The 12,765-nt window shown below is 43.7% G+C and overlaps 1 long non-coding RNA gene across 1 annotated transcript; it reads right to left on the bottom strand.

Moving 5' to 3' along the window:
- Nucleotides 1-7,969: 7,969 nt before the first annotated feature.
- On the bottom strand, nt 7,970-12,476 carry LOC140623059 (uncharacterized). Its single transcript, XR_012022741.1, has 2 exons — nt 12,397-12,476; nt 7,970-8,390 (listed from the first exon to the last, which is right to left on the bottom strand). It is a non-coding gene; the product is annotated as an uncharacterized lncRNA (long non-coding RNA).
- Nucleotides 12,477-12,765: the final 289 nt, after the last annotated feature.

Below are 12,765 nucleotides of genomic sequence, written 5' to 3'. Positions count from 1 at the left end.
TGTCAACCCAGCCACTGGAGCACAGAAAAGGTTCAAGCCCTCCGGGCAATATGCATCTTCATGGGCCACAGGGAACTGACTCCATAGCCTGGGGCTCAGTGCAGGGGGCAAGAGTAGGGACTCAGGAGTTGGACCGTACGTTTTCAAATGCCCTGGCCAGGTTACAACTTCTTTAAGCCTCCATTTCCTCTTCTGTAAAAGTAAGTGTAAAAAGTCTTCCTTTTAAGGGTTGTCACAAGGATGAAAATGAGATAAAGAGTGAAAAGCATTTGTCTCGCGCATAGCGAAGTGCTTGGTCGATAGGGGCTGTTTGGGTGGCAGACAGCAAATCATTTCTCCTCTCTGGGACTCAATTTTCTCATCTATGAAACCAGGCTACTGAACTAGTGAAACTCCTGGAGAGATCATCTATTACTGACTTTTCTCCACTGTGCCTAATATAGCAGAGGAACTCGTTACAGTTTCCTTAAATGTCTGGTGCTACAGACAATTCATTAAACACATAGTTGGTGAGCACCTGCTATGTACTAGGCAGGCACTAAGCTCTGGGATTCCAAAATGAGTAAGACATGTTCATGCCCTCCAGGTGTTCAGCATGAGCAGGGGCACAAGAATTCAGAGGAGGAAGATCTAGAAAGGACCACAGGTCATAGCCGTCAGAGAAACACTTTCCTGAAAAGTGGTGGCTTTAAAAAAAAAAAAAAAAGATTTTATTTATTCATGAGAGACACGCACACAGAGGCAGAGACATAGGCAGAGGGAGAAGCAGGATCCCCACGGGGAACCTGTTGTAGGACTCCGTTTCAGAATCCCAGGATCCAGCCCTGAGCCAAAAGCAGACCCTCAAACACTAAGCCACCCAGGAATCCCAAAGTGGTAGTTTTTAAACTGATTTTAGAGGAAGGGTAGCAGTTAGAGAGGAGGGTATTGAATAAGCCCAAAAAAGAACAAGGAATGTTTGACAGTAGTTGGACAGAAGGTTTATTTGGGGGTGAACTGGGACATGAGACTGGAAAGATAGATGAGGGGGCATATGGAACTTGATTTTGGGTTCACACATTCAGGTCTTCTCGTGTGGGTTGAAGCCACTCACTTCTGTTCCCCCCTCTGCCCTTCCCACCTAAGTCTGTGTTCAGAGGAGGAAGACTGTGTCCAAGTGTGGCAATAGAGCTGCATAGAACCAACTTTTAAAAATCCTGTAGTACCACATCATTGATCTCTAGACTGGTGAGCTAACATAGCAGGTCCCTGGGCTCAGTCATTTCCATTTCACCACTGTTGAGTTTGCCCCATAAACAGCCTGACAGCCAGATCCTACCCAGCTTAATGGACTGTACCATTCATGGCTTCTCTGTCATCAAGAGCTAGGACAAGCAAACATCATGACTTTTTTTTTTTTTTTCAAACATCATGACTGTACTGGGCAGGTCTTCTGGTGGCTGGAGAGGATCAAGAGGATTGGGCTAGACAGTCATGTACTACAGTGTATATGCCTGTTCCCAGCAGATTGGCCATGACACAAAGATCCATAGGCTAACCAGGGACCTAGGTTGCAGGCCACTCAGCTTCTCTCTTACTGTACTTGGAATGAAGGAACATGGAAAATATGAATCATTAGCTGTGGCTGCTGAAACAAAAGTGGTTTGCAGTCTTGGGCTGGAGATGCCTTGAATGAGGGTGATTAAGGCCATTGAGACATATTTGGGCTTTCTCTCCAATCAAGGTCTTGGTAGGCTTGCACATCCCCACCCAGCTAAGTTAGTTGTGGTCACTGATTTGTTTTGACCAAGGAAATGTGAGCAGAATTGACATAAGGTGGACACTTGAAGAGCACATGCCTCCTCATTTCTTTTTTTTAAAGACTGTCACTGCTCTGTCATTCTGGGTTCCCAAGTTGCTATGATAAGAGGAATTCCTCCTCTCTCCCAACTAACCCTTGGTGAACAAGTAGCTTGAGTGAGCTATAAACCTTTGCTACTTTAGGCCACTGAGATCGGAGTCTCCTGGGGCATAACTAGCTTCTCTTGATGCATCCTCTAAATTATGAGGAAGCAGAGAAATTTGGTTATGGAGAAAGAATGGAACAGACATATCAAGATAAACAGACCATTGAGAGAAAGCGACTGGGAGAATCTGATCACATTTCAGTTCAAGGGTCCTTATAATAACTCTCCTTCTTTCCTGGGGTACATGAGAGAATCTGTGTTCTTTGGAAGTAAAAAAGCTGACCAAATCATGCTGGTGTAGAAGCCTGCACAAGATCCTTGGCCCCAAGCTTCTGTGTGGACACTAAGAACGTCCGCAGAATTTCCAGATTTCTCCAGAGCTTGGTATCAGTCATTTCTCAGTAAATGTTTGCTGAATGACTGTTTATTGGCTATTAGTCATATGAGTAAGTAGGAGACACAATACCGGGAAGGAAAGATAACAAAACTAGGTGCAAAAGATTTATTTCCATTGAATACATGGACTCCATGGTTTATTTTTGGAAGAATAAATATCATTATTGTGATAGAGTAGGACCGATGTCCCTCAAATATTTATGGAACACTTTGGTGTGCAGGGCATTTAACTAAAGTTTACAAAGTCAGGGAAGGTAGATAAGAGACATGGATTTTTTTCCTCCAGGAAAATATGTATGTTGCCGATAAAAAAAACCCTCTCTCTGGGGGGTTATTTATTTATTTATTTATTTATTTATTTATTTATTTTTGGTAGGCGATGTCTATTTTTATTTTATTTTATTATTTTATTGGAGTTCGATTTTCCAACATATAGTGTAACACCCAGTGCTCATCCCATCAAGTGCCCCCCTCAGTGCCCGTCACCCAGTCACCCCATCCCCCTGCCCACTTCCCCTTCTACCACCCCTTGTTCGTTTCCCAGAGTTAGGAGTCTCTCATGTTTTGTCACCCTCTCTGATATTTCCCACTCATTTTCTCTCCTTTCTCTGGGAATCATTTAATGTGTATTTCCAATGATGTTACTACCATTTTCCCAAATGCTATCTGAGCCCCCTATAGCTATGAGGATCACATATCTTAGGTTTTCTAAGAGAGCTTTAATATTACTATACTGTCCCTTTACCCCCATAAGAGCACCCATACTTGCCACGCTACATTTCCCAATATTTGGTCAAAAAAAGAGAGTTAACATAAGCAAAGCTTGCTACCGGGACACCTTTAACAGGAACACTTACTTGGATATGTACATGTGGGTTTGTTTATCTAAAAACACAATATAAAACAAAAACCTCATTACCTAATAGTCACACCTTGTTTCACAGCAATAGCTCTACCTGTGTATGGCGACTGCCCTAGAGTCAACAGTGCTGACTCAAGCAATTAAGGGAAAGTGAAGAATCTATAATTAACCCGAGAGACAATTGCTTCTTCTACTGGATTTTGGAATGCAGTGTGTTATTATGCTCATGGCTCATTGTCTCACGGAACAAGATACAGCATGTTCTTCTCATCCACAGGGGAGGGAGTGTTTTTTCTCAAGGGCTTGTGATGCTACCACCAAGGACCCAAGGAGAACATGCTCTGCTTCCAGGAGGGGTTCAAGCTCTGTGGATGCTTCCTTCCTTGTTGAGTGAACTCTGAGAGGCCCTCTGAGTGCACTCACTACCTGGAGGGCTTGCATAGGCAAGATGGTTCTCCCAGGATGAGAAAAGGCATATGGCTTTTCCTGCCTTACATCTTCTCTTCTTACAACTCTGTATAGGATTAATCAAGCCTGACTTGTGGAATTTAGCAGTCTCCAGCACGGCAATATTCCCTATGTCTGTACAGATTAAAAAGCACTTTCATGTTTATCATCTCCTTACAGCTTATGACAGCATCAGGATAAGGACTTTTATTCCCATTCTACAGATTAGAATATCAGGATCACCCAGCTGGGAGGTGGCAGTGCAGGAACAAGAACATGGATGTCTCAGCTCCCAGCAATGGTGCTCTTTCCATTAACCCTTCCCCAGCCATGTTTATATGAATATTCAATGTCATATTTCAAAGCAACACATTACAAGATGAAGAGAGAACAGAGGGCCACCAGAGGTCCTTTCTGCTTATGACCATGGTTAACAAGTGACAGTAACGAGGCTGGGACTAAAAGGGTGTGTTATGTTTTATGGGCCAGTCTCCGTACAGCAGCCCCAGCTCCTGCACCTCGGTTGCTGGGAGAACCTGGTGAGGAGGTGTGGCTGGGCCCAGGAGACCTTTCCCGGCTCTCACGTTTATGGCTCAGGATGGGACAGGAAGGACATCTTCATGAAGAGAGAGAGGCAGGTACATTAATTTTGTTCCTAGTAGCTTCAGGGAAGAGTTGGAGGTAATCGTTAGGAATCGACACCTACTTCTCTCAAAACCCTTGGGTTGACAAAGGAATGAGCCATCGCTCAATCCAAGTAGTATGTTTGGGGGGAAACGAAGACAAAATATGCGGCCAGGACAGCAGCTAGTGCTTCCTCAAGCCCCAGACTGTGCAGAAAAAAGCATCAACAGACTTTGCAGTCCAGAGACTTCAGCCAGCCTCAAGGGCCACATTTCAGCTTCGGAATGGTTTTAATCATTACTTCCCGGCAAACCCCGCATTCTTTTCGTATTGGATGCCACCTGTTCATTTTTATATTTTTATACTTGGTTCTCAAGTTTCCACTGATGTCCTTAACAGGAACATATGTGAAAGTGACCCTTGCAGCCTCCCGAGTGGCAGGCAGAACTCCACTCTTACTTTGCAGACCGGGAAATCTGATGCAAAAAGTACCTGTGGAGGTGGGCAAGCCAGTGCCTCCTGCCCTAGCTGACGTCTAGCTACCACTCATCCAGGTTCTCTGAGGGCCGCTGTATTAGGCATGCTCAAACCTGGGATCTCTAAAATTTTTTGTTCCTGTGACTTGGCCATACTCATTGCCAACAGTTTAATTTTCAGTTGAGATTATTTGGTTTGGAGGCCTATGGGTGGGCCCAGTTACTGAAAAGAAGCAGCGGACTTCCTTGTTTTTTAAGGACCCTTTCTTTTTTTTTTTTTTTTTGTTAAGATTTCATTTATTTATTTATGAGAGACACAGAGAGAGAGAGAGAGAGAGGGAGAAAGAGAGAGGCAGAGACACAGGCAGAGGGAGAAGCAGGCTTCATGCAGGAAGCCCGACATGAGACTCGATCCTGAGACTCCAGGATCACACCCTGGGCTGAAGGCAGGTGCTAAACCACTGAGCAACTCAGGCATCCCTGTAAGGACCCTTTCTTGACTGACTAGCAAAACCCTTCTCCCCAAGCACTTTCTACTGGGCCCCTGGCTTCTCCTTAAGAGAGCCCATTTTCTTAATTTAATAGAAATCACTATTTCTCAGTAGAAATGCTTCTTTGAGTGTATGTTCTCCAGAGGACCATTTCCACCTCAGTAACTTCAATAGAGGAAAGAGCCAGACCTTTCTTACTGCTTGAGATGGAGGAAACTCTGTTCTTTTTCTGAGGTGCTGCCGCTTGAGGAGGGAGTTCCCGCCGGCAGGCAGAGTTCCAGAAGAGGCTGGTTATTTTTAGCATGGCCTTCTTTCCTTCCCAACACCTGCCGTGATCTGTAACCCAAGGGGCTACTTAAATGCTAGCAAGATGACTGAGGACAAGGCAGCCTGAGCTAATGTCCTAAAATATCACCCATGGGAGGCTTTTCTTGCAAGAGCCATTTCCATTTCTAGCTCCATTCCTTTTCTTATTCCTCCCCAAACTACGGCTATTACAGATCCTGGCCAGATGTGTGACATATGCCTTGGGAAGAGGTTGGAGAAAACCACTGGATCTGTCTACCTTGATGGCAGCCAGTTTAGTTATAATGAGTCTACTCTTGACTCCCGTCTTCAGTTTTTCCCTACTGTTATTGCCAGACAGAGGCAACAAGACTCTCAACACATATTTCCCTGAAGCAAAATCCTCTTTTGCTATCCATGAAAATATGTGAAGATGAGAGACAAAGTCCAGCAAATGCTCTAGATCAGATGATGATGACGGAGATGCAAACATCTTTCTTATTGCAGAGAGAGCTCATTGAGCTCATTATCCCCCTAAAGATGGTGCAAGCTGGAAATAGAAATATGTTCTCAAGGAGCCTGATACATTTGTGGAGGACAGATGCATCATGGGTCATGAAGGACAATGAGGAAGTCTTAGGAGGTCTCTAATTCTAGAGTTTGACATCAGCCCATGTTATCCACCACATTCCTCAGTGCCTGTCACATGTACAGTACTGTGCTGATAAATTCTAGGGCTAGCCTGTGGGGTAAGTTCTTATGTCCATCTGTTGACATCTTGGCCTTCTCTAAATTCTCCCAGATGCCTTAGAAGGCTTGGTTATGAAGTTAAGAGCTTATTTCCAAAGGAAGTGAACCAGAACTTACATATTTAAATGGATTTTGTCCCCTTTAAAGTGGTCAGTTTTAATTCGCTTGGCTAAAAAATGTAAGCAGTGAATCATACATGCAGTGATACAAGTTAGTAAAAAATAATAGGTATGCTTTATGTAATATGTATCATATATGGATACATACACAAACATAAAATAATTGCAAAGTTGCATATCAATCTGTTAACTGAATTCATTTCCTCTGAGGAGTTGGGGGGGAATAAGATTGAATATGGTGGTCAAAAGGGACTATAGCCATATATTTAAGGTTTCATTTTTATGAGTGAGGTATTTTTATGAATAATATAATTAAAGTGTTAACAATCTCTTATTTTCCCTTTACCTGTCTTTCAAAATATATACATATTCTTGAGTATGTTAAGGAAAATTCTGGAGGGTTTATAATTGCCTGAATCTCTTAGAGGAAAGAATGCTAGCCAGAGCCAAACAGCAATTAAAAATCAATTAAAAAATAAAGTGGTCGAGCTCCATCAGGGCACCCAACTGTTTTTAATACCTGTTATTTGTCAGGCATAACACTGGGCACTAGAAATTAAAAATGAACAACCCAACATTCTGACCTTCCTCAAGATCTTTTATTTCTAAATCACTGCTTGTGGCAAACTCAAATTTCAAGCAATTCACTGGAATTGCCGTTAGTACTATTTTACAAGCCCCCCAATAAAATTAGTTTCATTACTCTATCATCTTGTGTCTGGACCCAAAGCAACGTGCCCTTGGCTTGATCACATCAAATTCGCCGCACCTGGTTCCTGATGACTTACGAATGTTTCCAAAACGCAACCTACCTTCAAAGGATAAAGATCTGTTTCACTAGGCAAAGTCAAAAGAATGTGCTACAGTGTCTAAGGGAATAGAGGCTCCAAACGTGGAGCTCAAGACTACTTCTGGAAAAAATTCAAATAAAAGAACATATGCACAATATTGACTATAGTTTCTTGGATGATGGGATTATGAGACATTTCTGAAATACTTTCTGTACTTTCCAAAGTTTAAAAAATGAATATGGGGGCGCCTGGCTGGCTCAGTAGGTAGAGCATGTGACTCTTGATCTAGGGGTCATGAAGTCGAGCCTCACCTTGTGGGTAGAGGTTACTTAAAAAAAAAAAGGAAAAACGAATATGTTTTACTTTTATAATAATGATAAAGCAATAAATGTTTAAAAGCTCCTATAACCATAGCAGCAATGCTTTATATGTAAATATGAGGCCTCCCCAAGGAACAGTCTTGAAAGAGACAGTGCTTATAATTCTAAATAGCCTATTAGGTTACCTGTCATATTCTGCATCTTTCCTATTTCACAATCGTGGGCTATTTGTGTACTTGTCTTAATGCCTCTTCTAGCAGGAATGCTCCTTGAGTACTGTCCCTCTCCCCACCAGCACCCAGCTTAGGACTTCCACTGAGTAGTAACACGAGTAAGTATAGCAGCAGACTCTCACTAGACTGGGACTGAACAAGGCTAGGACTTGAACTCATTTCAGACAGGCACCAGAATTCCCTTTCTTGACTGCTAGACTGCATCCTGCCTCCTAATGTTTGCCGGGAATAGGCCTGCAACATATGTTTATTAAATGAACGAATGTTCCGCGTGGGCATTAAAAAAAGTGCAGTCACATCATTAATGACAACAGGAAAGCCAACAGCCAGGATCTTCTCAGCCAAGAGAAGAGAGAAAGCAAACCTCACTGGAGCTTGTTTTCACCTCCGCTCACTCTCTGTCAGCCTGGAAGTCTGAGCGAGGAGGGTGAGCTCATGGCTGGGAATGATGTGCTTCTCCCAGGTGTGTGGTTAGTGGGGAAGCTGCTACTTGGGTTCTTCTCAGTCATCCACCAGATTCTTCCAAGGTATGAGTGCTGGTGATTGCTCTCTGGGTCCATCCACTCCAGCAAACCCATTGTTAGTTTGCTCCTTGGTGTGATCCTTTCTTGGTGCTTGCTGAGCCAATGGACCTGGGTCTCCTGGTACTGCTAGAGACAAATAGAAGCCAAGAGTTAAGAGCCCAGCCTTGGAGCATACTTGGTCTAGTGCAAGGCCAGGTCACACACTAGCCCTCCTGTCCCACACACCAGCAGAGAGGGTCCAGTTAAGAGATCAACATAAGGATGTAGACTGCTGTGTTTGGGGGAAGGGGGATGCCTTCTTGGGCTTGGAGCCATCCAGGCAGGAGTCTGAATGAGGATGAAGGTCCTTAATCTTTCCCAGCCTCAGTTTCTCCTGCAAACTAGAGACAATAACACCCACCTCATAAATCTGTTAGGAGGAGTAAGTGTGAGAACAGAACCACTGTGTCTGTTGCTTCCCTACTGACTTCCACATATGGAAAAATGACCAGCAAATTAATGATTTCCTATTTACTCCTTGAAACAAACAAGCTCACTGATCTTGCTATCAGATGTGCCTTCAGTAAAAGGCATTGATAAGTGAAACAGTATTTTTTTTGAGATTTTATTTATTTCAGAGAGAGCGAGCATAAGCATGAGTAGGGGGCGGGGAGGCAGAGGGAGAAGCAGACTCCCCACTGAGCAGGGAGCCCGATGCAGGAGCTCAAACCCAGGACCCTGAGATCATGACCTGTGTCGAAGGCTGACACTTAAACCGACTGAGCCACCCAGCTGCCCTGAAACTATTTCTTCTCTTATATTTTACATGGAGAAGTCAAGCATACAAACCATTGTTTATACCTTGTTTTAGGAGCTGGGAATTATTCTTTTAAAAATATAGGTTTTGGAATTAGACCAACCTGATTTTGCCATTTATTAGCTTTTGACTTTAATCAAGTCACTAAAACCTGTCTGTGCCTCAGTCTCCTCATCTGAAGAATGAGGATAAATAATGATACTCACTTCATCGGGTTGTTGTGATACTTGAACTATTTAGCAAATGTAAACCACAAGTGCCTGCCATCTAGAAAGGTTTAATAAGTACTACTTTCATAATTATTTTGAATTTATCAAAAGGTCCAAGGCATATGCTCACACATATATGTGTGTTTATTGGTCTGTGTATAAAACATTAGCCATCACACATTTGCTATTAAACACATTGCTATCACACCAATTTGGGGTTGGCTTCTTAGCATGAGCTCTTCACCCCAAACTCTTCTGAGAACAAAGCTGCTCTTCTGTGACTTGGCCTTCTGATTCCTATGCTCTTAATCACTTGCATGAAATACTAGGGAGGTGGATCCTTGAAGTCCTGCCAGAGCTGTATCAGGTAGGCTCTGGGGGCAAGTCAAGACCTGACCCTTATTTATTTTATTTTTAAATGTTGTATTGACATGTACTATACATACCGAGATGTACATAGATCATAAACAAACAACTCACTGAATTCTCACAAACTCAGCACACCTGTGTAACCAGCACCCAGATTGGGAATCAGAACATTCCAGAAGCCCCTTGTGCTCCTTCCATATACTATCTCTCTAAGGATAACCACTATCCTAATTAGCTGTTTCCTGGGTTTGAACTTCATATAAATCTGTCTCGATTATGAGCTGCTCAGTGCCTATTTGTTTCTCCTCAAAATCTACACTGTGATTAGATTTCCACCTGTTTTTGATTATTTTTTTTAAAAAATTTTATTTATTTATTCATGAGAGACACAAAGAGAGAGAGAGTAGCAGGCTCCATCCAGGGAGCCCTATGCAGGACTTGACTCTGGGACCCTGAGATCACGCCCTGAGCCAAAGGCAGAGGCTCAACCGCTGAGCCACCCAGGCGTCCTGTGTTTTTGATTATTAATTCAAGTGTCAGCAAGCTTTTATTCAGCAGCGACTACATGCAAGACACATGTTAATTAACTAAAGCAGTGAGGCAAAAGTAATTGTGTCTTTGGAGAGTGATTTTTGCAATCTTCCTTGCATAGGGCCACCTCCCTGAGCTGTTTCTCTCCAGAATGAGGTCCAGGTTCCCCATACTCTTTTCTCTTGTCTGGCGTTCACTCTATATTCTATCCGTGGAAGTGAGTCTTTTTTGGTAAAGGTCCCAATGGAAACCTACCAGTGTGTCTGATTTCTAACTCCAGAATTCCAGGACGAGTATCTGGTTGGCCTCGCTTGGCCCACTCTTGGTTATACCAACTGTAGCTAGACAGTTAGGGAACCATCCCTGAAAAGAGGGAGTGCTGTTGAGGAAGGGGAGGGGCTTGGCTCAGGTTCTCAACAAGGACCATGGTCCAAACTAGCCCCTTGCAGCTCTGATAGTCTATGATTTCTTTTCCTTCTCATATACAGATCCTTGACCCAAAGTCCAAACTGATTTATTCACTTTCTGTACCAAATTTGAACTGGAGCACTTCAGAGAGAACAATGCTCATGGAGGACTGAGACGGATGCTCTCCAAACTCTCATTTGAGGGAGCACGTCTGGCTCTGATGCAAGGGCCAGCCACTCAGGATGGCGGCTCTTTCATCTCGCCCTGAGGATCAGCTGTGGTTTTATAGACACACATGCTCTGCAGTCTCTCCTCTGGGGGGTGGGGTGCGTGTTCTATCACAGCCAGACCTGGCCCCTAAAAACTAATTTCCTAGATGCAGGGACCACCAACTGTTTATGATGATGATGATTATTGCACAGCATTGGAATTCCTGCCCAGATGCCAAAAGTCACCCATGTGGAGGGGTGTTTGCAAAGGCGTCCTGAATCCTGCATAACCTCGTGGTCAGACTGAAGAGCATAATGCTGGGTTTATGGGTCCAGCTCTGCTTATATCATGGGTGGAACCGAGATGGGGGCAGGGAACTGTGCTCAGTTTGCTTTACAGACGAGAGCCCGTTTAATCCGTGCTGCAAATCCAAGAGGGAGACACTATTCCTACTCTTCAATTTTCTGAATATGGAAACTGGGGCAGAGAGTGGTTACGCATAACGCAAGTAAAACCTGTTACCATTAACAAAATGCTTTCTTCCCAATTATCTCATTTCATCCTCGAGACACCCCATTTTGTGGATGAACTTCTTTTGGCTCAGTTTCCCAATTTTGTATAGGTCATATGTGGCAGAGGTGGGACACAGATTCAGAGCTCTGACTTCCATCCCCTACGGCAAAGCCACAAATGACTAAGCTGCAGCGGATGGGGAAGCATGCCTTCGAATGATCCTGGTAAAACTTGGGTGTTTCAGAGACTGGTGAGTTCATATACAGAGTTTTACTGGGACGGGCATAATTTGAAGGAAGGGTTCTCTGGGAGGGAAGGACATGAGCCAGAGCCTGGGGAGAAGGAGAAACAGTGGGAATATTCTGACAGGTGGGAGCAGATGGGACAGTGTGTCAACAACCTACAGGTGGAGGTCTGTGATCTCAGAATTCCCTGACCATGTTTCTTCAGCTTCCCTGGGTGCCTGTGGTTAGGAATGGGGTGGGGGCAGGGGTGCAGCGCCATATTATTTACAAGTGCTGGGGAGGTCCAGCAACTTTCTAAAAGAAGGAACAATAAAACTTTTATAGACTGTTGCAGAGTCAGTTGCACCATAAGGTAGAGGCAGGTTGTGTATATAAGTGCTGGGAAGTTTGCAGGTCAGGGCGGGTGGGGAGCAAGCTGGTGAGGAGTGGCGGGGGGCTGTAACAGCTCTCTGGTCCCATGTTAGTTTCCACTGCTAGAAATCTGGTTTATTGGGAGGGCAGGATCCCTTTCCTGAGTCTCAGTTTCCTCATCTACAAAATGGGAGGTCATAACACCACTCAGGATTGCTGCAAGAAACCAATGAGATGTGCCAATTTGTCTCATGACATTACTTTCATTGTTATTTTATACTATTATTAAGCTTCAGTCTTCTCATGGGTGCATACCTCCCCAATTAGAAAATCACAGTCTTTGGGGGAGTAGGGGCCATGTCATCTTCTTCTTTTAATCTTTGACAGTGCCTGATAAACACACAACAAATTGTCTCAACAAACAAAATGGAAAAATTCTTAGTAAGGCATATTTATCCATGGCATGCCCGTCCTTGGGTGTAGTTTTCTAGGTGCTTTACCTTAGTTCCTGAGATTGGAATAAGCCAGGTCTCATGCTTGGCCATGAGAGAGTCCTATTACACTGGATCTTCTGCTCTAAAGAAATAGATTATTTTGGAATCAAGAACTTGAAATGTGTTTAGGTGATGATAAATTAACAATCAAGTTATTAAAAAATGAGGGTCTTGTCCTTTTCGTTGCTACAGGCTCATCAGCAGAACAGTTAATCCTTACCCCCCTCCCCAACCCCTAGGTACAGGGCACCAACCTTCCTGTTCTTGAGTCTGCACCACTTGCCCTGGGGCCTGGGGTGGAAGGCTGGTAAAAGCTTTCTGTGTGTGTGTGATTAAAAGATCAAGAGGAAAAGCATCAAGCATCAGGGCTTTTTT

The sequence above is a fragment of the Canis lupus genome, chromosome 32, assembly GCF_048164855.1.
Source record: "Canis lupus baileyi chromosome 32, mCanLup2.hap1, whole genome shotgun sequence".
NCBI classification, from domain to species: Eukaryota; Metazoa; Chordata; class Mammalia; order Carnivora; family Canidae; genus Canis; species Canis lupus.
Note: the sequence above shows the minus strand (reverse complement) of the source record. Positions and strands in the feature narration are given on the sequence as shown.